The sequence below is a fragment of the Sus scrofa genome, chromosome 5 (genome assembly GCF_054392235.1).
Source record: "Sus scrofa isolate SSC_HxYL_T2T_F1_AM1 chromosome 5, Sscrofa_HxYL_maternal_Yorkshire_Landrace_v2.0, whole genome shotgun sequence".
NCBI classification, from domain to species: domain Eukaryota; kingdom Metazoa; phylum Chordata; class Mammalia; order Artiodactyla; family Suidae; genus Sus; species Sus scrofa.
Window position 1 is genome coordinate 67,424,025 of NC_139387.1, and position 24,616 is coordinate 67,448,640.

General features: G+C 44.8%; 1 protein-coding gene and 1 long non-coding RNA gene across 7 annotated transcripts in view; both read right to left on the reverse strand.

Moving 5' to 3' along the window:
* Positions 1–24,616, reverse strand: part of ETV6 (ETS variant transcription factor 6) — a 253,951-nt gene that overhangs the window by 87,759 nt on the left and 141,576 nt on the right. The gene's annotated exons all lie outside the window — the stretch shown is intronic.
* On the reverse strand, positions 552–5,224 carry LOC146403409 (uncharacterized). Its single transcript, XR_014803841.1, has 2 exons — positions 3,750–5,224; positions 552–3,176 (listed from the first exon to the last, which is right to left on the reverse strand). It is a non-coding gene; the product is annotated as an uncharacterized LOC146403409 (long non-coding RNA).

The window sequence follows — 24,616 nt, forward strand, 5'->3', positions numbered from 1 at the left end:
TTTCGCACACTCTGTTTCCCTTCCCAGAAATTATCCTGTTCCTTCTTTACCTGATTAATTCCTGTTGAGCTTTTAAGTCCCCTCTTAGATGTGCGTCATAGACGAGGAAAGTCACCATGCTTTGTGCTCTCAAAGCCTCCTCTAGGACCACAACGATGCACTTACCCTCAAGTGTAACCTGCGGAATCACAATGTGTCTGTCCCTGCCCCTGCCCAAGGTCCCTCTGAATCACAGCAGAGGAATGAAAAAGGTACAGAATGGGAGAAGAAGCAACAGCAGTTGAGGGAAACACACAATTTTGGAGGATGGGAGTTCCTGTCATGGCTCAGCAGTTAATGAACCCGACTAGTATCCATGAGGATGCGGGTTTGATCCCAGGCCTCTCTCAGTGGGTTAAGGATTTGGCGCTGCCATGAGCTGCGGTGTAGGTTGCAGATGCGGCTCAGATCTGGCATTGCTGTGGCTGTAGCGAAGGGCCAGCGGCTCCAGCTCTGATTCAGCCCCTAGCCTGGGAACTTCCATATGCCGCAGGTGCAGTCCTGAAAAAAAATTTGGAGGATGGAAAGCAGATGGACAATTGGTGCAGCCCAATCCCACCTGTTTGCGGGAGGAGACACTGATAAGAAACATGCTGGTTTTCCCGAAAAACCTCCCCAAACCTTATAAAACTAGAACTTCCAAGTCCCTCTGAAGGCAGGAGGAAACAGCGGAGGCTCTGTGGCATGTCTGTACCCCATCCCCTGCCGGCCCAGCAGCTGCTCCTTCTGGAAGATGACAGAACAGAGCATTTACTGGCTTGAATCAGGCTGAGTCAGAGGATGAGAAGGTCCAGGAGGGAGCAAGGCAGAGAACACAGGAATTCTGTGAGAATCTGCATAATGAGGGATAAAAGCTCAAGCCCCTTCCCAGTTTGGCTCTTTATAAGAGGCCACACGACTTTTTTTTTTCTTTTTTCTTTTTTCTTTTCAGGGCTACACCAGCGGCATATGGAGGCTCCTAGGCTAAGGGTCCAATTGGAGCTACAGCTGCTGGCCTACGCTACAGCCACAGCAACATGGGATCCAAGCCGCATCTGCGACCCACACCAGAGCTCATGGCAATGCCGGATCCCCAACCACTGAGAAAGGCCATGGGTCGAACCCACAACCCCATGGCTCCCAGTCAGACTCGTCTCTGCTGTGCCACAATGGGAACTCCAAGACCACATGACTTTTAAGGGGGCAAATTCACTTGCCCAAAGAAAGACTTCTGGATTCTCCCAGAGACTCCAGATTCCCATCCAATTGGACCACTGCAGTTGGACCTACAAGGCATCAAGCCCCACCTGTTCACACAGAACTGCCAAGTGCCATTTTGAATAGACACCTAAGACACACAATCCAGTTTAAAAACAAACAAACAAATCAAGGGGTGAAAAGTGCTTCAAAGGTAACAGTGAAGGGTAAAGGGGATGGGGCATGAAGGAGGATGCCATTTCGGATAAAGCAATCACAGAAGCTTCTCTGAGGTCATAGTTGAGCAAAGGCAGTGCCACAGTCATATCTGGAGAACAGCCTTCTAGGCAGAAAGACAGCAAGTGCAAAGGCCCTGAGGTGGGAGCAGGGTCAGAGTGTTCTAATAGCAAGAAGACCACTTATGGCTGAGAGGATGGGGCAGAACAAAAAGGTGATAGATAATGATGCTGGAGAGGCTTACAGGGTTTACAAGGTCCAGATCATACAGGACCTGGTGGTTCATACTCAGAATGTTTCTAAATGTAACTGGAAACCAGCGGAGGTTTTGCAGCCATGAAATGACACAGTGTGATTTCTATTTTATAACAGATTACGCTGACTGCTGTGTGGGAAACAGAATATACGGCTGGTGTTAGGTCCTAGATAAGCATTATTCTCCCCTGCTCCACTGTAAGCAACATGAATGCAGGGGCTGTGTTGTCCTGGTCACTGATGTATACCTAGCACCTCATAATAGACAGCAGTCACCAATAAATTATCTGCTGAAAGGCTGGCAGCAGTAGCTCCGATTGGACCCCTAGTAGACCCCTAGCCTGGGAATTCTCATATGCTGCAAGTGCAGCCCTAAAAAGCCAAGGAAAAAAAAAGAATACATAGAAAATGGCAACTATTCTTATGTAGACAAATTCTGCTAGTGTTTATAATGAAAGTCTCTATTTATAATATATTCCAGTTAATCCCAGCCTATAGTATGAAATCAATTATAAAACCAAAAGTGAGTTATATTGCAAATAGGCCCTACTCTTCTTTTTCCAAGTGTCCCAGACTAAATCATAATTTTGCATTTTTTACATTTAAGGCTTATCCCAAGTCATTTTTACAAAGATATTTTCCCTCGCTTTTGTAAGTACATGCAGCATCACTCATCAATGATAATTCGCTATTGAAAATTAATACTCAATTCCTGAGGACAGCTTATCCTTACAAATAAGGTGGAAAAGTTCACTACTTTTATGCATTCTAGAAACAAGCGAAGTCCAAAACCCCGCTCCCTTTTAATTTTTATGTTTCATTCATTCAACAAATGTATCCTGAGACTATGTGCCACAAACTTTAAAATAACAAAGATAAACAATGGTCTCTGTCTTCTAGGAGTCTAGTAGGCAGACTTCTTATCAGGCAATAAATTTCTTCCTGGTTAATTGTAATTTTTTTCCTGCTTCCCTAATTTGCAATGTAGACCAAGAAAAGAACCACAAAACCCCATCTATAAATCATCCAGTTCATTGATTTATTCTGATGCTGGAATGATCATTTCCTGTAAAGAAAGCAAGAAAGAATCCCAGCTTGTGGCAGAAATTTGGGGAGGTGGGACTTACAGAAGCTTCCATTGACCCCTGATCATTTTAGAAAGGAAGGTCACCTTACCTCCTAAACAAGGAAACAATACCTATTAAGAAACTTGTAGAGAAATGAGCTTGGCTTGGGGCAAATCAAATGATTAGGAGACAGCCATCCAGTAGCTGTCCAACCCATATGGAAATAGCTAGAAAGAGGAGAAGGGGCCAAATAGTTTTATTATATGACAAGGGCAGGGCAAGCAGTAATGTGTTTCCAGGTCACCAGGGAAAATTGAGCCTAATCTGGAGACCGAACTTTTTTTTCTCTTCTCATTTTTGGCGGTCCCACAGCATATGGAATTTCTGGGCCAGGGATCAGATCTGAGCTGTAGTCACAACCTAAGCCTCAGCTGTGGCAATGCCCGATCCTTAACCCACTGTGTTGGGCTGGACTATGAGACTTGCTAAGGGAACCTACAGAATTCTCAATAATGGAGATATTCAAAGTCAAGTTCAAGCCCAAGGGCTGAATTAGGACTAATTAACTTTGCCCAAATGCTGACAAACCACAAAATAATCCAGCAGATGTCCAGGTAAATGAATGTAAAGCCTATTGGAGACTTTGTGCTATGGCTCAACATATACCCCAGATGATTCACACCTGGTGTGAAGTGAACCACGTCACATACCTAGTCAACTATGTCTGTCAATGACACGGACCGATTACAATTCCCAATCCAGGAGTTCCCATTGGGGCACAGCAGAAAGGAATCCGACTTGGAGCCATGAGGTTGCGGGTTGAATCCCTGGCCTCGCTCAGTGGGTTAAGGATCTGGTATTGCCACAAGCTGTGGTGTAGGTCACAGACTCAGCTTGGATCCTGCGTTGCTGTGGCTGTGGTGCAGGCCGGCAGCTGTAGCTCCAATTGGACCCCTAGCCCCCTAGCCTGGGAACCTCCATATGCCACGGGAGTGGCCCTAAAAACCAAAAAAAAAAAAAAAAATCCCAGTCTATGTGTGAGAGCTAAAGAGTGTTTGCAGTACCCAGGAACTCATAACACTGAAGGGTAGTTTAGCATGATTGGAAAGAGTCAGATCCAGAACCTCGAGATAGTTCTCGAGCCCTCCTCGCAAAGCTATCAGACAGAAGGTCCCTGCAGGCAGCCGTCTCTGTAGAGATGCGAGCAGTCCACTGAACTGTGAGAGCGGACCTTCTCGAAGCGCTTGCTGAGCCCAGCTGCAGCTTCTCGCCTCTGGAAAATGCTGCCCAAGTGAGACGCCTGAGGTTTCCGCACACTTGCACTTTCTTGCCCTCTCAGATTCTGAGAAGTGGAGACGGACCTTCCCAGCCTCCTCGGGAGCTGAGGTTTGAGTGGTTCGTGTTATCAGCCCCCTGCAGTGTCCTAACCAACAGGAAGTTTCCCCAGAGTTTCCATCACAGGAAATTTCCTGTGAGGAAGCCCTCAGTGCACAAACAAAGCGTATGCTTCGGCCGAAACGGCAGAGGTGGCTGAGGCAGTGTGGGCCGACGGGGTGGGTGGGTGCGAGCAGGGGTGGGAGGGGGCGGTCTGAGGGCCAGACAGCACGGGAAGGAATGGAAGGGAACAAAGATGTTCTTTTACTTCCTCTGGCCTTGAGTCTGTCAGAAAATGGCTTACTAACTGGCACAGGTGGGCTTTCACCTCTGGCCAGCGGCTTCACCCTCGGCCAGACTGAACTTGGAGGGAAAAGCTCTAAGGACAGTGGGGGTTCTGCTGGCCAACCTCCATCCTCAACCTCTTTATTTCTCCATCCGCGCAACAAGGAGCACTGGGATGATGAAATGAGATAGGTCAAGTCATACATTACTACTGGTTAACTGTAGGAGTTCCCTGCATGGCACAGCGGAAACGAATCCGACTAGGAGCCATGAGGGCGCGGGTTCGATCCCTGGCCTCGCTCAGTGGGTTCAGGATCCAACGTTGCCATGAGTTGTGGTGTAGGTCGCAGACATGGCTCGGATCTGGCATGGCTGTGGCTCTGGCATAGGCTGGCAGCTCTGATTAGACCTCCAGCCTGGGAACCTCCATATGCTGTGGGTGCAGCCCTTAAAAAAAAAAGAGACACCACCCCCCTGCAAAAAATACTGGTTAACTGTAAGGTAGCATATAAATATAAGATGGTATTTACTAGCTTCACAGTCACAGAATTTTTCCTACAGCAAATGCCTGGATGATAGTATGTTACCTACAGAATAACTCGGTCTCTCCCTGGCATGACCATTCTATTTCCCGGTCTCTGCCTACGCAAGCTGAATTAAACAGTGCGCCAGCTGTGAAAAGGAGGCATTTCTGATTACACACCTGAATGTTTTAGTTACCTCAAGATTCATAAAACAGGCTTTTATTTCTCCAACTGTAAGGAACGTTTCTGAAATGCAGAAAATTGGTCTAATTGCTCTCAGCCATACACAGAGAGTGGCCTCTTGAACCAACTCTGACGACTTTATTATTATTATTTTTAAGAGCTGCACCTGGGGCATATGGAATTTCCCAGGCTAGGGGTTGAGTCGGAGCTGAAGCTGCCAGCCTACGCCACAACCAAGGCAACACCGGATTCAAGCCACATCTGCGACCTACCCTTAACCTACTGAGCCACAACAGGGACTCTTAAATCAGATAACTTTAAAAAAAAAAGTTTCGTCTTTTTCTTCTAAAGGCCAGGATCAGAGTTTTTTAAAGAAAGGTCAGTGGAGAGGTTTGTTTTGCTCTCTTCCAATCAATTCATGTTTTTCTGTTCATGTATTTGCCATTTTGATGTGAAGAGGCTCCTCAGAATAATGTAAAAAAAAAAATAATAATCACTCATCACATGATGCAGACAACTTTTCAATGAGTATAGCTTGTTTTTGTTTTTTCTTTTTTTGCTCTTATTTTTAAAACCATGATGTTTGTATGACTTTGCACGGCCGACTCAACACTTTGACAATGTCCGCTGCACAATACTCTTGCTTGGCAATTGTTTCTGATGAACATCTGGCCACACACTCTTGAAGAATATTTAAAAATTTGAAACTCATGTTTCAAGATAGTTCTGGGGGCTCATTCTATCAAGGGTCAATACCATGGCCTCTTATTCACAGACCTGTTGCAAAAGTAGTCCTGCATTTCAAGCTTCTAGAGTACGAAAGAGGTGAACCCAAAACAACAACAAAAATGAAACCAAAAAAAAAGGGGGGAGGGGGGAGAAAGAGAGAGAAGAAAAACAAAATACAATTTCTGAAGAAAGGGAGCCATGAAAATGGAAACTAAAAAGGTGACAATGCAGCATGTAGGCCAATTGACAAGTGAGGACAAGAGAGAGAGAGAGTCAGCAGGGCACACAGACACATAGTTTTCATAATAACAAAGGATATTCCGCCTGGATGGTATGGTGTGATGTTTTAGTCCCATCACTAAAGCCTCCCTGAAACCTTCCCTTAAAATCAAGTGGACTCAACTTCACACGCCTTTGTGAAGCACACAGCATGTGGCAGACACAGCTCTTGTCCTCAGAGAGTCACTCTTCCGCAGGAGAGGCAGACACACAAGCAAGCAGAACACAACAGTGAGTTCCCTTAGGCGACCGGCTCTGGACAGCAACAGGCACTGAGCTTGTCGGGGGCTGTGAGAGGGGTGGACGGTGAGATGGGAGATGCACAGAGGGCAGGATACTTCTCCATGTCCCAGAAAATGGCCTGGGCTACTCTTCGGTCATTGGAGGGTCACGCTGTTCCCCCACCCCGGCTGGAGCTCCCTGAGGACCTAGCCCACCAGCAGCCTGTGACTTTGAGTATTGTGAAACTGCCCAGATGGACTTCCCACCGTGGTGCAGGGAGGCTGCAGAGAAGTAACACTCACCTGGATGCAAAGCAGAAGTGCTAAGAAAAATTTCCTGAAACCCCCATCACAGGAGCTGAGGCCTCTCTAAGAGGCCTTTCCTCAGACTCCAGCCAGGACCACACCTGAGTAATTTCCAATCTGTAATGATGAATGAGAGCCTGCAGGCAAAGTCTATCTAACCCTCCCAGCATCTGAGGCCCTCTTCTGTACATTACTTGATGGAATCCTCACCAATCCTGAGAGAGGAGAACATTTCTTTTTTTTTTTTTTTTTAAACTGTTGATTCCCCAGGTTAGACAAAGAAGCTGAAATGCAGAGACATAAAGGGACTGGTCCTTTGGACAGCTCAGGGTTAGGGAGCTCGTCACGGTGCTGTCAGCCTCTAAGCTCCAAGGTCTGCCCTTCTACCTCCCTACTGAAGTGCCCTGCCCACGGGGTCCTGCTTGGCCGTGCAGCCAGCTCAGGGGGCTGGGGCGTCTGGCTGGGAGGGGTCATTGGGATGTCACACTTGAATGGTTGTGGAGCAAGGATGTGGGCTTCTTCTGTTGGTTTTGGTTGTGCTCATAAACTGGATGTATTGGGTCCAGTCTTTCACTATCATTCCATAGCATTTCTTTTTTTCCTTTTTTTTATGGGCTGCACCTGCGGCATATGGATGTTCCCAGGCTAGGGGTTGAATCGGAGTTGCAGCTGCTGGCCTACACCACGGCCACATCCACGCCAGAACCAAGCCACCTACCTCTGTGACCTACACTATAGCTGTTGGCACTGCCATATCCTTAACCCTGATGGAGGCCAGGGATCGAACCCGCATCCTCATGGATACTAGTCAGGTTCGTTTCTGCTGAGCCACAAAGGAACTCCTCTGTACCATTTCGTGAATATTTTCTGAGCCAAAGAGCCAAGTTCCTCCTTTCTCTTCCATACTGGGGACGGACAAACATCACCAGCTCCAAGACGTGGACACCAGGAGCCATGAGGGGGTCCTAGGGCTGATCGGGGGATTCCAACGAGTTGGTGGGGGCTGAAAAGGAGGTAGACACTTCATGCAGATTTATTTGGGACTGGGGGACAGGAGGACACACGTGGATAACAGGACTGTGCTTGTTTGGGGGGAACCCTAATGAAACATCTGGGATGCTGTGAAAGATGGGTGCGAATAAAGGAGTTCTCTTGGAAAGTTTTAAACCTGTATTAGCCCATTCTCTCCTCAGGCTACATGGATAAAAATGTCTGTGGGTAGCTGTCTCCTCTTCTTCCTCTCCACCCACCCCCTCCGCCTTTAGTTAATTGCAGCTGTGGTCAAGGGCCAGCAGCCAACAGTCCCACAATGCACTCCTCCGCAGGAAGTTCCCAAGATCTCTTCCTGAACAGGAAATTTCCTGTGGTCCAACAGACATTCCTCTCAGCCTTTATCACTCACATACATTTGTTTTGGCAGATACTGGGTCTTGGGTAAGAACAACAAGAAACGGTTGGAGGGAAAGCTACCTCAGATGGGGTGGGGAGGAGCAGATACTGTCAGGAGAAGAAAGTGTGACTGCATTAACGTCTACCTCAAAGGAAAACAGATACTAGCAAGATGGACTCTAGAGATCTGCAATGTGTGAGAATGTAAATACGATGCAACTTCTGAATTTTCATTTGCAACTCAAAGTGAAGACAGGCCGGGCTTTGGGTGGGTGGGGGAGGGGGGCGGGTACCCACCTCAAAGCCCTTTGTTTGCCACATTTCACTGGGGTAAAATGTTGGTCCTTATAAATAGCCTGGCAACAAAGTGATTTAGGTTTTAAACATTTTTGCAATTTCCTTACAGATGTGCCCTAATATAACTTAGTTCCTCATTTCAGGATCCTTCCAGATACTTGGAAGGCTCCCACGTCTCAGCACCAGTATACCCCCCATCCTGAATGGCTCACACGCCAGTAGGTCACATTGGCCTTGCTTCTCTGTAGCTGAGTTCACACTTTTGGAAGCGACGATACATGGTCAGAGAAAAGTGTGAGTGCTTGAGAAGCATCAGCATCATTTTCCCTCCTAACTGGCCTTCTGGCTCCTGTCTTGTAATCCGTCCTTCACACAGTTTGCAAAGTATTCTTTCCAAACACAAAAAGGAGCAGGCCACTTCCCTGCCTAAAATCCTCCAATGGCAGCCCACAGGTTCTGGGTGGAAATGTCTTTCTTTCACGAAGCACAGCAGGCCCTTGAGGCCTATTTTTTTTTTTTTTTCTCTTTTTCTTTTCTTTCTTTCTTCTTTTTTAAATGGCCACACCTGCGGCATATGGAAGTTCCCAGGCTAGGAGTCCAATCAGAGCTACAGCTACTGGGCCATGCCACAGCCCTACACTGGAGCTGCATCTGCGACCTATACTGTAGCTCATGGCAATGGCAGATCCTTAAGCCACTGAGCGAGGCCAGGGATGGAACCTGCATCCTCATGGATACTAGTTGGGTTCATAACCCACTAAGCCACAACGGAACTCCCCAGTTTTATTTTCTACCATTCCCCTTCCCTCCAGCCACCAGCTTCTGGTACTTTCTAGAACCAACCACTCCTCTTCATGTCTGTCTGCGTTTCTCTGACGCGTCTTTGCCGTTACTTTCCTTCACGACTCGCCTTAAACACTGTCTCCTTTCCTAACTCACGTGCTTCTCCTCTGTGAGCCGATGACATGAAACGAATCCCCCATCACCCAATAGTCTTCTTTCTTGGTTAGTTATCTGTTGTCCCCAGAGGTGAGTTCTTTGAGGACAAGTCCTCTTATTTGTCCAGAGGACTGTGCTGGACACATAAGAGTTTTCAGGTATTTTTGCAAAGAGCATCTTCTGAAATCTTATCCTTGTGTGGTAATAAAAACTAGGGAATGTTGTTTGGTTTCTACTGTAAATAAACTAATAAATAGACCACAGAAAACTATCTTCTGTCATACGTACTCAAATGATCTTGTACTTTACGAGACCCATAGACCCAAAATCCTTTCCTTAAAATCATGCAACCTTGGGATGGCCATTTTTTTTTTCCTGTGCATAACATGTGTCCCCCTTACTTTTTTTAAAAAATTAATTAATGAATTGTTTTCTTTTTTAGGGCCACACCCATGGCATATTGAGGTTCCCAGGCTAGGGGTCCAATAGGCGCTGCAGCTGCCATAGCCACAGCAACACGGGCTCCAAGCTGCATCTGAGACCTATACCACAGGTCATGGCAACACCAGATCCTTAACCCACTGAGTGAGGCCAGGGATCAAACCTGCATCCTCTAGGATCCTAATCTGGTTCATTAACTGCTGACCCATGATGGGAACTCCAAGTTCCACTTACTTGACGTGTGTGTTAGCTGTAGTGAGATGCTTGGTGGTCTGCCCCCCTTGGCCCTATAATCTTTCCAGCTGGGCGTGCTTAACCACTCCCCCTGTAAATTCAGCTCCACCCAGACTCCAGGCCTAATCCTGCCCTTTATCACGAGGAAGCTTGGGATCAGTGGTTCAAGGAATCAGCATCCCAACTGCTGGCTTCCTTGGGGATAGCTCTGTCATCCAGAAAGAAGTCTTTGCTGTCACGGGGTCCCTCATCTTGGCTTCACACCGAATCCCAGCTTCTATGGCCAACTTTCTCCTCTCTGCTCCTGGAGCCCATGTTTCCAAAGTTGATCTACACCCCAACTGCCAACAGCCGGCCTGCCTGCCACCTTCACCAGTGACCGTCAATCCTGGCCTTCCTCCCACTGTCTGATATGGAAACTTCCCCAACTGCCCTGACTCTGTGGGCAGAGCCGAGGTTTGGAATCTGAGTTTCTGAAACAGAACATCCTTTCATGTCTCTGTTCCCAGTGCCTGGACGAGTGCTAGGTACGTTGTATGAATAAAAATACTCATTCTGATAGAGTGAATGGCCTTTTCAAAAACTCAGCTGTATGTATGGCATGAGTTGGACTAGCTGGAGGATCAACAAATGGTTTCTAGGTTCTTACAGGAGAGAGGTTCTTTCACTGCGGAAAAGACATCTGAATGCTTCTTAGGGAGATAAAGCCCTTCTAAGACATTATCCTTAGGGCTATTTGACTGCTTAAAACAAAAGTAAGAGAAAGAGGGAGAAGGAAAATCTGTCAGCCCATAGCCTCTGTGTCTGTGGTGGGTGAGAACTCTGTTTCGATGGTACCTGACATAGAAGAATCAGTGCTGCCTTTAAGTCAATCAGGACCTTTAATGCCCGTGTTCACTCTGGGAGGGCTGGACATTGTTCCCACCCTTTCATTCCTACCTCATTAGGCTGCAAACCAAAAGGCCTCGGCTGAAATCCTCACTCTGCCATTTGCTAGCTCAATGAGCCTGGACCCGTCATCTCATTCATGACGTCCTGTATCCTCATCTCTAGACCGAGGATAACACCACCTGGCTTGTGGGCTGTTTGTTGTCAGGCTAGAGAAAATGATAAACATTACAGGACTGGCACAAAACGGAGCCAAGATGAATATGAAACATAACAGGTGAATGGGAATCTTGGCCAAGGGCCAGAAGATGATTTAGTCAGTGGGCTTTTCTCCTCTCCCTCGTGCTCTGTGCACAAACGCCTCAAACGCAATCTGCCGTCTTGTCTCAAATGTATCATGAGTCCTTTTTTGCGTGAGTTTCACTGGCAATGTGCTTTTCTCCTTTACAGTAGCTGAACTGGAGGCTGAGGTATGTGCACTTGACTTGTCAGAGGCAAAGGGACAAATCTGAAGAATGCGGCTGACGTCATTGGAGTGTCAGTGGTTGAGATAGATTTGCTGTGGCCACTCAGATCAAATTCACCATGTGGTTTTCCTGGGCTTTCTGAAGCTAGGCTCCCGGACAAGGGTGGGGGCCTCTTCCAATCTTCACCAGTATGTATTGGGTTCCTTACTCTATGCTGGGCACTGTACTAAGGGAATGGTTTTTAGGAAAGCAACTCTGTACAACCAGCAATGGCTCCTGATTCTAACTCAAGAGGCTCACTCCGGCTCTGTGAAGTCCCCAGGTGGTGGCCTGATTTCTTTGGAAAGTGCCCCTCCTCCGTGAGTCACTACCAAGGCCAAAACAGCTGGTGCCCTTCTGCGAACAGGGCTCTGGTTCCAAGGATGGGTATGGCAGGCAAGACGTTTTGCAAGGAAACCCTGCCCTGGGGCACTCCAGCCACCAGAGGACTGACAACATCCCTGCTCTTCAATTTCAGGGCTTCTGCAATTTATCCAGGTTTAAATTTATATTTTAAATTTAACTGCTCCTGCTTTATTTTTTACAAATATTACCCTCGGAGGTTCAATTTGAAGGAAGCAATCATAGAAATTAATGAAAAAAAAAAAGCATAGATGCAGCTCATATCCAATGAAAGAAAGAAATACACACTTAGATGACTTGTAAACACAGAGTTAAGCAATGGAAGATGAGGCAAATAACACAGTATTTATGCCATTTTCTAGAGGAGGGCCTTGGACATTAACAAAAGGGTGTTTTGGTTATTTGGACAGGCACAAAACACAAGATGTGCAAGGTGATTTATTATGTGTTGTGGGCAGTTACAATGAACACCGAAGACGTGGTTCTTTCCTTTGAAGTATTTACCACCAAATGGGAAAGAGAAAACAAATAAATGTATGCATCCAAAGAAAGCCTGCATGGGACGATAACAAGGCACAATCTGTTTCTGCGAGCCACCAAGTAAAATAATGGCTCTCTCCTGCCAAAATCCAGACTCCTAATGATACCAATGCCCACAAATCTAAGATGACTGTTTTATCTCGCGTAGCCCTAACACATGGGCAAGGGTATAGCATAAAACTAAAACAATCTCAAGAGATTAAACACTTGAGAGCAATGAAACCCACAGGTATGAGAAGCAGGGGCCCTGAGTAACGCTGACCTCTCTGCTCATCCCATATCTTCTCCATCAATTCTACGCAGCTAGTACCCGGAGGCTATTTTTAATTCTCAGGCTTTAGACAGCTGATTCTGGTTAGAATAAGGTATCTAAGCACCCGGGCAGCAGCAAGGTGCCAGATGTCTGGAGCTCACACTGTAAAACTCGCTTGTACCCAAGCAGTGGAGAGAGAAGGTGCTCCCGGGATCCCCGGACCAGCATGGTCAAAATCATCCTGGGCTTAAAGGTCAGACGGGAACCAGTTTTATAGGCAGCATCTCCCTTGTCTTTGAGCTCAGCCAGCGTCCAGGTCCAAGAGCTATCATAAGGCATCTTGGAGCTGCTTCTAGTCTCATACCCACACTGAGGTCTAGGATGGACAGAGAAAGAGAGGGAGGGAAGGAGGCTGAGTGACTGACTGGGCTTTACTGATCCTTCCTGACTTCTGAGGGTTCCCATTGTGCTTCTAAGAAAGCAGGATTCAGCGGGCGTCAGTGCTGTGGGCTATATTTATCCCCATCCAGCTGCCCAGTTGCTGAGCTTTTCACAATTACAAACAGCGGGAGAATGAGATGCCTTCCAGAGGGACCATTTTCTCATGGTATTTATTCTAGATTTCTCTGGGATGATCTCAGCAGTCATATCTTTTTGCTAAAGGACAAAAAGAAAAGGGGAGAAAGAAAAAGCCAGAGCTAGTGGGCACAGTTCTCTGGCGCCGCTGCCAAAGAGTGTTGTTTCTTCCAGACACAAAAGGAGGACGGTGCCTTCCTCCCTGTGCTTTATTTACCGTGCGGCCAGGTTGATGCCTGGGAAATCGACTAATGAGTCATACCACGTGCTACACAAGGTCATTGTGAGATGAAGTAGTTACTCATCCCAGGCTTGCTTTCCCGCCTCCTGAGAAGCAAACCAGGGCAAGAGGTATTAACAGAGGCAGGGAGCCATTCCACTGGCTTTGGAATCTGACTTGGACTGAATCCTGGCTGCCACTGTCCTTCAGCGTGACCTTGAGTAATTTCCTTGAGCTCTCTGAGGTCACCTGTCCTAAGAATCCCTTGAGAGAGTGACTGCTGGTTTTGGATGGAGACAGCATGTGCAAGGAAGAGTGGGTATGAATTGGCTTCCTCTGACTTATGTCTAAAACACCTTATCCAGCACTGCCCAGCCCAGCCTGGAGCATGGCAGCCTCTGGACCAGGCACCTGGGGTGAGCAGCCCAAAGCACTACAGCAAAGTGGTCACGTGAGCAGAGTTAGCTTCCTGTGCCTCAGTTTCATCATCTGACTAGAGCCTTCCCAAAGGGCTGTGGTGAAGATTCAAGAGAGCTGAAGCACAGAGCTCAGGCCAGTGCCTGGCACGTAGCCAGCATGAAGGAAGTGTTAGCTATGAGTATTTTATCTACTGAAAGCTCTGATATTATTCTGCACTGTTCCAACACCAGAAGACAGAATTGCACGATACATTTTTTTTAAAGCTTTTAAAGGAATAGTCCTTAGTGTCAAACATCAAAATTTTTATAATGTAAAAATATTAGTGGATGTGAATTTGGTTATTTTGCACTTTTGCATCTCCACCCAGCCCCAGCCTCCAACTATGATTTCCATTAATTATTCTATAATTATATAATACAGAAGTCTATAAGTCTATGAGTCCACAAATTATTCTCCCAACACTATTTGCTTAAGTTAAACAAAAGGTCGCTATTAATTCTCAAATAAAATAACTGTGTAGAGCTGGCTGAGTTACTTAGATGGAAATAAAACATAATGCTTTTTTTATTTCCTCCTTTTTCTCTCCCTTAGCCGCAAATAAGGGTTATTTGGTTTTACAGCAGAGGAATGAAAATTGAACCCCATTAGCAGATGAAACCAGAATCTGAACAAGGACTAATTTAAATGGAACCCATCAGAATCGTGTGGGTCCCCTCCAGGAGGATAGGTTTCGTCTAAAGCAAATGCTCAGCTGGCTCTGGCCAACACTTCAGAAAGGTCTGCCACTGGGACAGCAGGAAAAAACACACATCTATCCACACGAACTGCTTCTATGAATTCTCTTCAGGTAAAATCTAATTTAAGCAAAGGGGCAAAACAGCATAAAGAAAGGGGGCAGCACATCACTTAAATGTTCTGTACAGAAGGAGGGCCAGGCACAACACTTGGGTTTCCAAACTATGTGCGCGTGAGTGTACTTAAACTGTATAAACATATGTATTTATATATATTTACACAGTAAAGTATATCTATATTATCATATATTAATTTATGTTATATATTATATAATGTTATATCATTATATATCAATACTATATTAATTATATACTATATAATATACTATATTAATATAACATAAATATATATTATTGATTATATATTTTTTATATAAAGTAATTTTATACTGTATAAAAGTATATCTATATACAATATACAGAGTATAATTTATTTATTTGTTGTATTTACACACTTTATTTCTCATCTCAGCTCAGAACTGGCTTCTCTGCTTCATAGTGCAGTCTTCTTAATCAACCCTCCACATGGTGAGTTCCATCAGTGATGTGCTGACCCCTCCTTTCCCCAGAATGGTCCTTGAAATGTCCTACTTATCTCTTCCCCAGAAGACTGAGTCCTATTTTGTTAGGTATTGGAATCTACACCTGAAATTCTGATTAAGAATGTCTGAGGTGGGAAATGGAATCTTTTGTGAGAGATTATCAGGTCAATCTGTCGTGTAGCTAGCTTTAAGGACCACTGGCTATAACTCTTGGAAAATGCACAAGTATTATAAAAACAATAGGAGTACACAGGAGTTCCCACTCCCATCTCTGGAGCACCAGGATGCAGATTTGATCCCAGACCCGCCATGGTGGGTTAAAGAATATGGTGTTGCCATAGCTACAGCACAGGTTTCAATGGTGGCTCGGATTTAATCCCTGGCCCAGGAACTCCATATGCCACAGGATGGCCAAAAAAGAAAAAGAAGAAAAAAGATAAAAAAGAGGATATAAAAATAACAGTAGCAATTAACATTTACATGGTACTACGTGCTAGTCATAGTTCTGAGAGCTTTACACATACTAACTAGCTTATTATTAATTCCTATATTGATTTCTTTACTGAATTAAAGGGTGCTAGTATAGAAACAAAACAAAAATCTGAGTTTTACCCAAATTATCCCTTTGATTTCTTACAACAGAGATGTGACAATTTGTTTCCATCAATTGAACACAGGAATACAAAGATATAATTACCTGTCCTTTAAATAACACCTTACAAGAATTCTACACAGGTAACATCAGTGATACAAGTTATACTTGCCAAGGTTAAAAAAAATATCAATAGTAATAATGATTTCGACTGGCAAAGAATTTTCTTCCTGGGAAAGTTTAGTGTGATATATTCAAAAACACATATATTTTAGACAATCTCCCTTTGGCAAAGAGGTTGTCAGAATTTATCAGAGTTTGAGGAAGTTAATTTTAGCTCTGCTCCTTTCCCCCAAACTCCTCTAAAATAACAGCAAAGAATGTTGAAGGCACAAGGACAAAGACACCAGGAAGAGGAGATAAGGGCAAGAGGAGGGCGGGGAGGCGGGTGGGAGAATAAAACGGAACAACAAGCCAGAAACTTGAATGCAGATAGACCAATGTAACTTACTTAGCAGAGCCAAGAAAGGGGAATTCTAAACTCATTGCAAGGAAAGCTCTGAAATAATCAGATTTACAGCGCAGAACTCTGGAACTGGTGGCACTGGCTACACATGGAATCCTGACTGTTGTGTTACTGCCCCTTTTCTACCACGGCAGGAGGTTAGACGTTCATGTGCTGCACTGTGGGATGTGGAATGACTGGCCAGTCGGGACCTGCTATATAGTGCAGGGAACTCTACCCAATATTCTGTGATAACCTTTATAAGGCAAAAGAATGGATGTGTGTACCTGTATAATGGAATCACTTTGTTGTACAGCAGAAAGTATCCCAACATTGTAAATCAACTATACCTCAGTAACACTTTTTAAAAAAATGAAAAAAAAAAAAAAAAAGTTCTGCTGCTGCAGTCAGTAAAATACAGTGGCATCCAAAAGAGTTGATAACCAAAATGCCTAAGTGAAATTAACTGAAGGTTTATACACGGAAGATTAAAGGGATATGTATATGCTGACCACTGAGACCCTCCCCTCCCCTCTTCTCCCACTGCACTCCCAGGGCGCTGGCAGCTGGATTATACTCTCGAGCATGGCTACCAAAGTGTCATCGTCTCCAGGGAATCTGAGCAGCCTGAAGATAAGAGACCTGGAGCTATTCATACCACGGGTATCTCAAGGAAATGCCCAGGCTGGTAACTCATGGACAAGCCCACCCATGGATGTAGAACCTCCAACCAGTGCACCATTAACTCTTTAGTATGAGCAGACAAACGAGCTCACCTGATGTTTGAGCATAGAAGGCAGAGAGCAAACCAAAGCCAAACCAAAGCATACAAGCAAACAGAAAAAGGCAAAAAAAAAAAAAAAAAAAAAAAAAAAAACCAACACAATGCAAGAAAGAGAAAAAAAGTATAGGAGTTCTTATGTTTCAATAAAAGAGGATCCTGCAACTCTGAAACAGGAATAAGATGCCATCACAAGGAACATGTCCAGAACAATGACAACAACAAAGCTGGTTGTGTATTAAAGGAATGATGGGAGGAATAAACACTCGTTAGAAGTATTAGGAAATAAAGGGCAGGAATCTCCCAAAGAAGAGCTCAAAACAGAAGCATGTAGAAAATAAGAGAGAAAAAAAAAAAAAAAAAAAAAAAGAGAGAAAATTACAGAACCAACAACATCCTAACAATGGGAGTTCCAGGGAGAGACCTATGCGAACAGAAGAGGAAATTTCCCAGAATTGAAGGAAATGAATATGCAGATTGAAATGACATGAACAAATGAACACAGACACACACCAAGGCACCTGACAGGGAAATTTTAGAACTTGGAGAATAAAATGTCCTCAGGGGACAAACAGCCATCAAAAAAAGTACACACACAGGCTTAAGAATCAGAATGGTATGCTCTTCTCAACGGTAGCACCAGGCCAAGGAGCAAGGCCTTCAAAATTCTGAGGGGAAATTATTTACTGCCTGGAATTGTAAACTCAGTAAATGATCAAGGATGGGGAAAAATAAAGATATTTTCAGACAGGCAAGGTCTCAAAAAATTTACTGGCCACCCTCCCCTTCCAAGAAACTACTGGAAATGATTTTCCATTAAAGCAGGGAATAAACTCAAACAGGAAAAAGCAGGGCATTCAGGAAATGGAATCGAAGAAGAGGTAAAGGGAAGGAAGGTCCAGCTGGCAGGGGGGCACCAAGCGAAGCCAAGACCAGAGCAGGTGGCAGGTTCTCAAAGACCCCGCTTCAGGATTTGCAACACCTATTGCACCCGAATTTCTGAGAGAAGCCGTGGCAGAGCTTGAATTAGCAATAAGCACATAAAAACTAAGTAGTGGGAGTTCCTGTCGTGGCACAGTGGTTAAAGAATCCAGCTAGGAACCATGAGGGTGCGGGTTCGGTCCCTGGCCTTACTCAGTGGGTTAAGGACCCGGCGGCGTTGCTGTGAGCTGTGCTGTGGGTTGCAGACACGGCTTGGATCCCGCGTTGCTGTGGCTCTGGTGTAGGCTGGCAGCTACAGCTCCAATTAGACCTCTAGCCTGGGAACCTCCATATGCCACGGGAGCAGCCCTAGAAAAGGCAAAAAGACAAAAAACAAAAACAACGAAAAAAAAAACAAAACTAAGTGGTGCATACAACAGTAAGCACACGGTAAGAACACCCTCGTTATTAACCCCAGGGAAAACTAAAAGTTACAGGAAAGGAAAAGTAATCTCAACAGAGTACCCGAGTCAGACGCACACAGCATTTATGTAAACACTAAATACTGATCCATCCAAAATTATGACTATTGGGACGCTTCTGTAGGAGAGCCTGGGGTGGGGAACACAAAGCATAAACTGTCATCTTCCACAATGGGATAACATTAGACAATGTCTAGAAGTAAAACATAAATAGCAACATGAGTATGTGATTTAAGAATTGGAGGTAACTGAGAGAATCTGTTAAAACATTTGAAAATCTTTGCCTCTGGCAAGCAGGAACTTAGGAGTGGGAACAGCCGACTCAGGGGCACAGCAGATTTTGCAGCAAACCCTGCAGAACTGTTAGCTGTTTAAATGCCATACATCACAATACTGATAACCATAAAAACCAAATAAAGTTATCAGAGGAGAAATGACACCTCAGGGGAGAAGGAACCAGGACCAAGGACACAAGATGCGAAGTTTCCCTTTCATCCAATGATAATTCCTCTAGTGAGTGCCCAGGATGGCGCCACACTGCACAGAACCCCTTTTTACCATTTTTTTTTTTAAAGGTACAATTGTGGGGTTTTGTTACACACTGTGGAGGGGGAAAAAAGACGCCATTTGTGGATGAAATGTTACTAAGATTATCAGTCATATTAACATCTTACTAGTTGAATATTTAAAAAAAAATATTTAAGAGCTTTTCAGAGGAACACTATGCTGTATTAGCAGAGACCTGTGCTAAACACATACGGTTGGGGTCCTTAATCCTGAGGAAATGATGTCAAATGAACCGCCTGGGGACCAAAACAATTTATTCTTGGTCAGCCTTAATCTCTTAATGGGTATTTGTTGAAGGGATTCTTGCTGCGTTGAAGGCAAAAGCATGATGAATGAGGGCTGGACGCCTTGTAAATGTTTTCTCACTGCGGTTTTCTTTAGCAATTAATGTTCCATGCCAGGGTGTTGGGGTGAAAGAAATCTGCTCAAGAAGGAAAACTGGGATTTCTCACTGGGTCCTTGAAATGAAAGCTTTCTTATTTTCCCTTTTCTTCCTTCTTTTCTCTTTAATTTGTTTTTGGTTGGATTTGATACTGGAGGGATACAACTGAGGGCTTGTCCTTTGGAAAACTGCTAATGATCTACATAAGAGTCTTGGCTTTTATGCAAAGCAGCAATTTTACAGACTCCAGGTAAAACAAATTACTGTGATCCCTCGGACTGTTTTCAATAATGGAAAACATACTGGCCTAATCCTAGCTTAGCTACCTACTTGCTGCGTGACCTTGAACATGCGGCCAACCTCTCTGATCTCACTTTGCACATGGGCAAAATTGAAGAACTCGTCCCAGCCTTCTCACCACCCAGAAGCTCACTACAGACCAGCGCTTCCAATAGAAATGTGAGACACATAACGTAATTTTCCATGATTTAGTAGTCCCCACAGTAAGAAGAAGTAAAAAAAAATAGTTGATATTGTTTTAAATAAAGTATTTCATTTAATGCAGGGAATATCTAAAATATTATCATTTAAACATGTAATCAATATAAAAAAGCATTTCACTTTTTTTGCTGAAGATCCCCCCCCCCACTTAGGACTGCAAACACTGCATATGGAAGTTCCAGGCTAGGGGTCAAATTGGAGCTGCAGCCACCAGCCTACCCCACAGCCACAGTAATGTGGGATTTGAACCATATCTTCGACCTACACCACAGCTCAGGGCAATACCGGATCCCTAACCCACTGAGTGAGGCCAGGGATTGAACCCTCGTCCTCATGGATACGAGTCGGGTTCGTTACCACTGAGGTGTAATGGAAACTCCCGTTTTTATGCTAAGTTTCTGAAGTTTGGAGTGCATTTCACACTTGGAACTCAAGAAGGATCAGCCATGTTTCAGGTGCTCGACAGTCACATGTGGCCAGTGGCTAATTGTACTGCACGACATCGCTACAGAAACTGTTTCTCAAAGATTTTGGCAACCCAAGAGCAGTTACAAGGAATACCTGATTTACTCTCATATACATAATCCCAGCCCAAAGCAGAACAACCTCATGCCTCCCTAGCTTGACTAACCTTACAATTTTGTCCTCAAATATAGGATTACCATGGGGCATTTGGAATATTAACACTGGCTCATGGATGCACCCCCATTATTCTGTTCCAACTCTTTGGGGTCTGGAGGTCATAACTGGACTAGATAATACCTTAGGGTCTCCTCCGGCAGTGCCATTTGGTAATTTCAGCGTTAGATCACTGGCAACAGTTATCAATTGTGCAGGTGTTTTATCAGTGATGTAAATACTTGGGGTTTTTAATAGGGAGTGGGTCATCTGCCCAGGGAGAGTACTGGAGGCGGCTGGCATCTGCTCTCATGATATGAACCAATCCTCCAAGATCACAACGCTCCTGATGGCTCTCACTGACCCCAGATGCTGCAAAATGAAACAAAAGGCATGCACGATAAATGCAAAGAATCTGTGTATTTCATGGTGGGAGGGTCTTTAGAAATCACACAGTTCAATGCTCTCCATGCTTCTCTCTTCTCCAAGAGTCTTGCCCAAGATCAAGCACTTGTTCAGGGCTAGACCAGATGTTCTGACTCTTGATGACAATGCTCTATTTGCTTACAACTTCAATTCCACATGTTAACAACCCAACAAACAACTGTCAAATCTTTCTCTAGAAATGAACTAAGAGTTCTTAAGAGGCGTCATATTTGTGCATTCATAAACATCAGAAATCCCTGTTTGAGGAAAGTAACCGAAGAACCTGTTTGGAAAACAGGGATTTTGAAGAATGTATCAACTATTCCACCTCTAGCCTGAGTTTCCAGCCTGCGGTTCTGATCTACAGCTCCTGGACCGGAGATGCAACATCTGAGTAGATTTCTAGCCTCCTGACCATGCCGCTTGCTTTGGACTTGCCCCCACAATCCTAACTGGCACGAGCCAGCTCCTTCTTATCTATCCCGTTGCTACCATTTGTCCTACCAGAAGGAATCCAGTGGTTTTTATACTGACCCGCTCCTCAGTTTGTCTCAAGCCTGAAGTCAAGGGAAGATTCTGTCAGCAACAGAGGGCTCTCAGTTCAGTCCTGAAAGAGGTTTTTCCTTCAATGGCTTGCTAAAATTCTTGTCTTTAACAGTTCACTTGTACCACTAAATATGAAAAGGTATATAGAATTATACCACCCCTGGATTATCTAATTGTTTAATGTACTATACAATATTTACTGCAGTAGATTCTTAAAGCTGTCCATTTATCTTTTTTTTAAAGTCTGAACATAGGGCCACCCTACACTAAAGCTCATCATTTCATGACAACATTTAAATAGAAGTAAAATAAATCATGAAAATTGTATACCCCCAAATAGACACAGGACTTCAAAAGCATTTCTGCTATTATCTATCTACACATAGAAATCCTACTCTTGACCCACAAAGAGGGTTGTAAGGACTAAATCTAAAAATTCTTTGCTTTACTTTGGAATGGTGCCAATTATACATGCTACTTTCAGTTATTTCATACTTACTAAAAGTTCTGAAGAGCAGGCTCTCTAACGTGTCTTTAATTAGGGGAAGTGGGAAAACAAATTAAGTTATACTTAGTTAATACAGACTTTGTAGGAGAGAAACTATCCCAAAACAAGGGATTGGGGCATGAAAAAAAGAATAAAAATGGAGACTTGGTAGGAAAGGACCACAAATAACAGTATCATAACATACGCCCGAAAGGAAGTGATGGTCAATGCACAAGGCCTATAATAATCCCAAGAGCATTGGAAATGCAGGTACAGTCTTAAAACAAGGATCCTGACCCATCTCCTGATTCCCTAGAACAGCTTTCATCTTTGGCTTCCAAATCCTCCTTTCCCCCCCAGATACATGGTCACTTTTTGTAGCCAATGGCTGAATTATGCAATCAAACCTGCGAAAACAAGTGCCAAAATTAGATGCCAAGCACATAAGGCATGCTATTGGCAGTATCCTTCAGCTAGTTCTCAAGTTCCCAGCTAACTCCAATGTCCAGAGTTACTCAAGGGTTTAAGCTGGAGGATTCTGAAGAGTGTGAGCGACGGGACTAAAAAAAGATGCAAAGACTGGCACCAACTGAATGCAAGGCTGTTTGCCATGCAAGGAGCCAAGAAACCAGCCCCGGGGCTGAGTGGCCGTCTTCCACTTCTGCAAAGGAAGATATGTGAAGCGTGATGTATAACGATCTTTCCAAAAAAGGAGGAAAACGTAAAGAAAAAAACAATGTTAGTGCTGCTTTTACTCCTACGAATTATTATGCTGGAGGTGGTACTGGGTATGTGTGTGGAAGAGGTGAGGGCTACTATGAAGGCCTCGTACCTAAGCAGACAAATGAAGGAGGGGAGGATGTGAACCATGGAAATATCTGGGAGGAGAGCATCTCAGATCCAGAGAACAGCAAGTGCAAAGGCCCTGAGGTAGAAACATGCTTGGTCTGACTTGCCATGATGTCTTGCCAGACTTACTGTGAACCAGCTCCTAACAGGCCTCTCTGCTTTCACACCCCTCTCTCCCTCCTCTGACCCCAAAAGCAACCAGAATGATGCTGTAAAAATCAAAGCCACACCACATCACTCCTCTGCTTAAAATTCTCACTGGCAAAAATACCGGCCAGACCCATGACAATGGCCAACACGGCCCTCCCACATGCTCTAGCTCCCAGTTCTCCTTCCGAACCCGGCTGTCCCTCACCCACCGCACCTCACTTCAGACACACATGCTTCTCTGCGTTTCTTTGAACACACCAAACGCATTCCCTCAAGGCCTTTCCTGCTCTGTGTGCTTGGAATACATTTCACATGGAAAGCCACGTGGCCTACTCACCCACCTCTCTATTTTGTTAACTGCTGCCTCTGCCACAGCAGCTACTCAGTGTTTACTGAGAAAGTGAGTCTCACCATGCCCCGCCTCCCCTCTGGCACTTCGGGTGTGGAACAGCACAGGGGACAAACACAGACAGACAGATAGACAGACGGGTACCAACACAGACCCATGGGCTCCCATGCCCGACCTGTCAATCTTTCCCTGGCTCAACTGGCTACCCTCTCATTTCCTTCACCACCACCCCCTCCATCTATGCCTTTTCAGGAAAAAAAAAAAAAAGGAATTTTGGTGGGGAATTCCCATCAATTATTAAGCCTGCTCTCAACAATTATCCTATATTTACACACACTTTTCTTCTAGTTTCAATGGAATGAATATCCATCCGCCTATTGAACACTAAAGAATACCTAGCTCCATTTTTATTTTGTATCTTGTTTTTTTTTCCCCACTTCTGCAAGAACCAGTTTCCTAAATTACTGTTTTTGTTTTGTTTTGTTTTTCTTTTTTTGCTTTTTACAGCCGCACACGTGACATATGGAGGTTCCCAGGCTAGGGGTCTAATCGGAGCTATAGCTGCCAGCCTACACCACAGCAATGCCAGATCCGAGCCGTATCTGTGACCTACACCACAGCTCACGGCAACGCTTACCCCACTGAGGCCAGGGATCGAACCCACATCCTCAAGGATACTAGTCTGGTTTGTTACCACTAAGCCACAATAGGAGCTCCTCCTCCTATATTTTGGACTCTCGGCTCTCACCAACAATTAGTCATGACCAATATCGTCCATGAAACAAACAAAACATCAAACAAAACCCTCCCTTTAAACACTGTCGTCCTCTGGCTCCTCTCTCATCCATTCCAACCCATGGTCAATCAAAGAGACACCTCTAATCACATTCTTCCACATTTCAACCCACAGATAAGGGTTCTACCTGCCTCTCCTGACCTCAAAAAAAAAAAAATTTTTTTTTTTTTTTTTTGGCTTTTGTCCTTTTAGGGCCGCACCCATGCCAGATGGAGGTTCCCAGGCTAGGGGATGAATCAGAGCTATAGCCACTGGCCTACGCCAGAGCCACAGTAATGCCAGATCCGAGCTGCGTCTGCGACCTACACTGCAGCTCACGGCAACAACAGATCCTGAACCCACTAAGCGATGCCAGGGATTGAACCCGCAACCTCATGATTCCTAGTCAGATGCGTTTCCACTTCGCCACAATGGGAACTCCCTCCCCCCCACCTCCAAAATCGTTTTGCCTGGCTCATTAATGATTTCCCTATTTGTAAAAGCCGAGGACACCCTCAGTCCTCATTTCACCTGACTTCTCTACAGCATATGGTTACCTGCAATCATTCTTTCCCTCCTGAAATTCTATCTTTGGTCTCTGTGGTTTC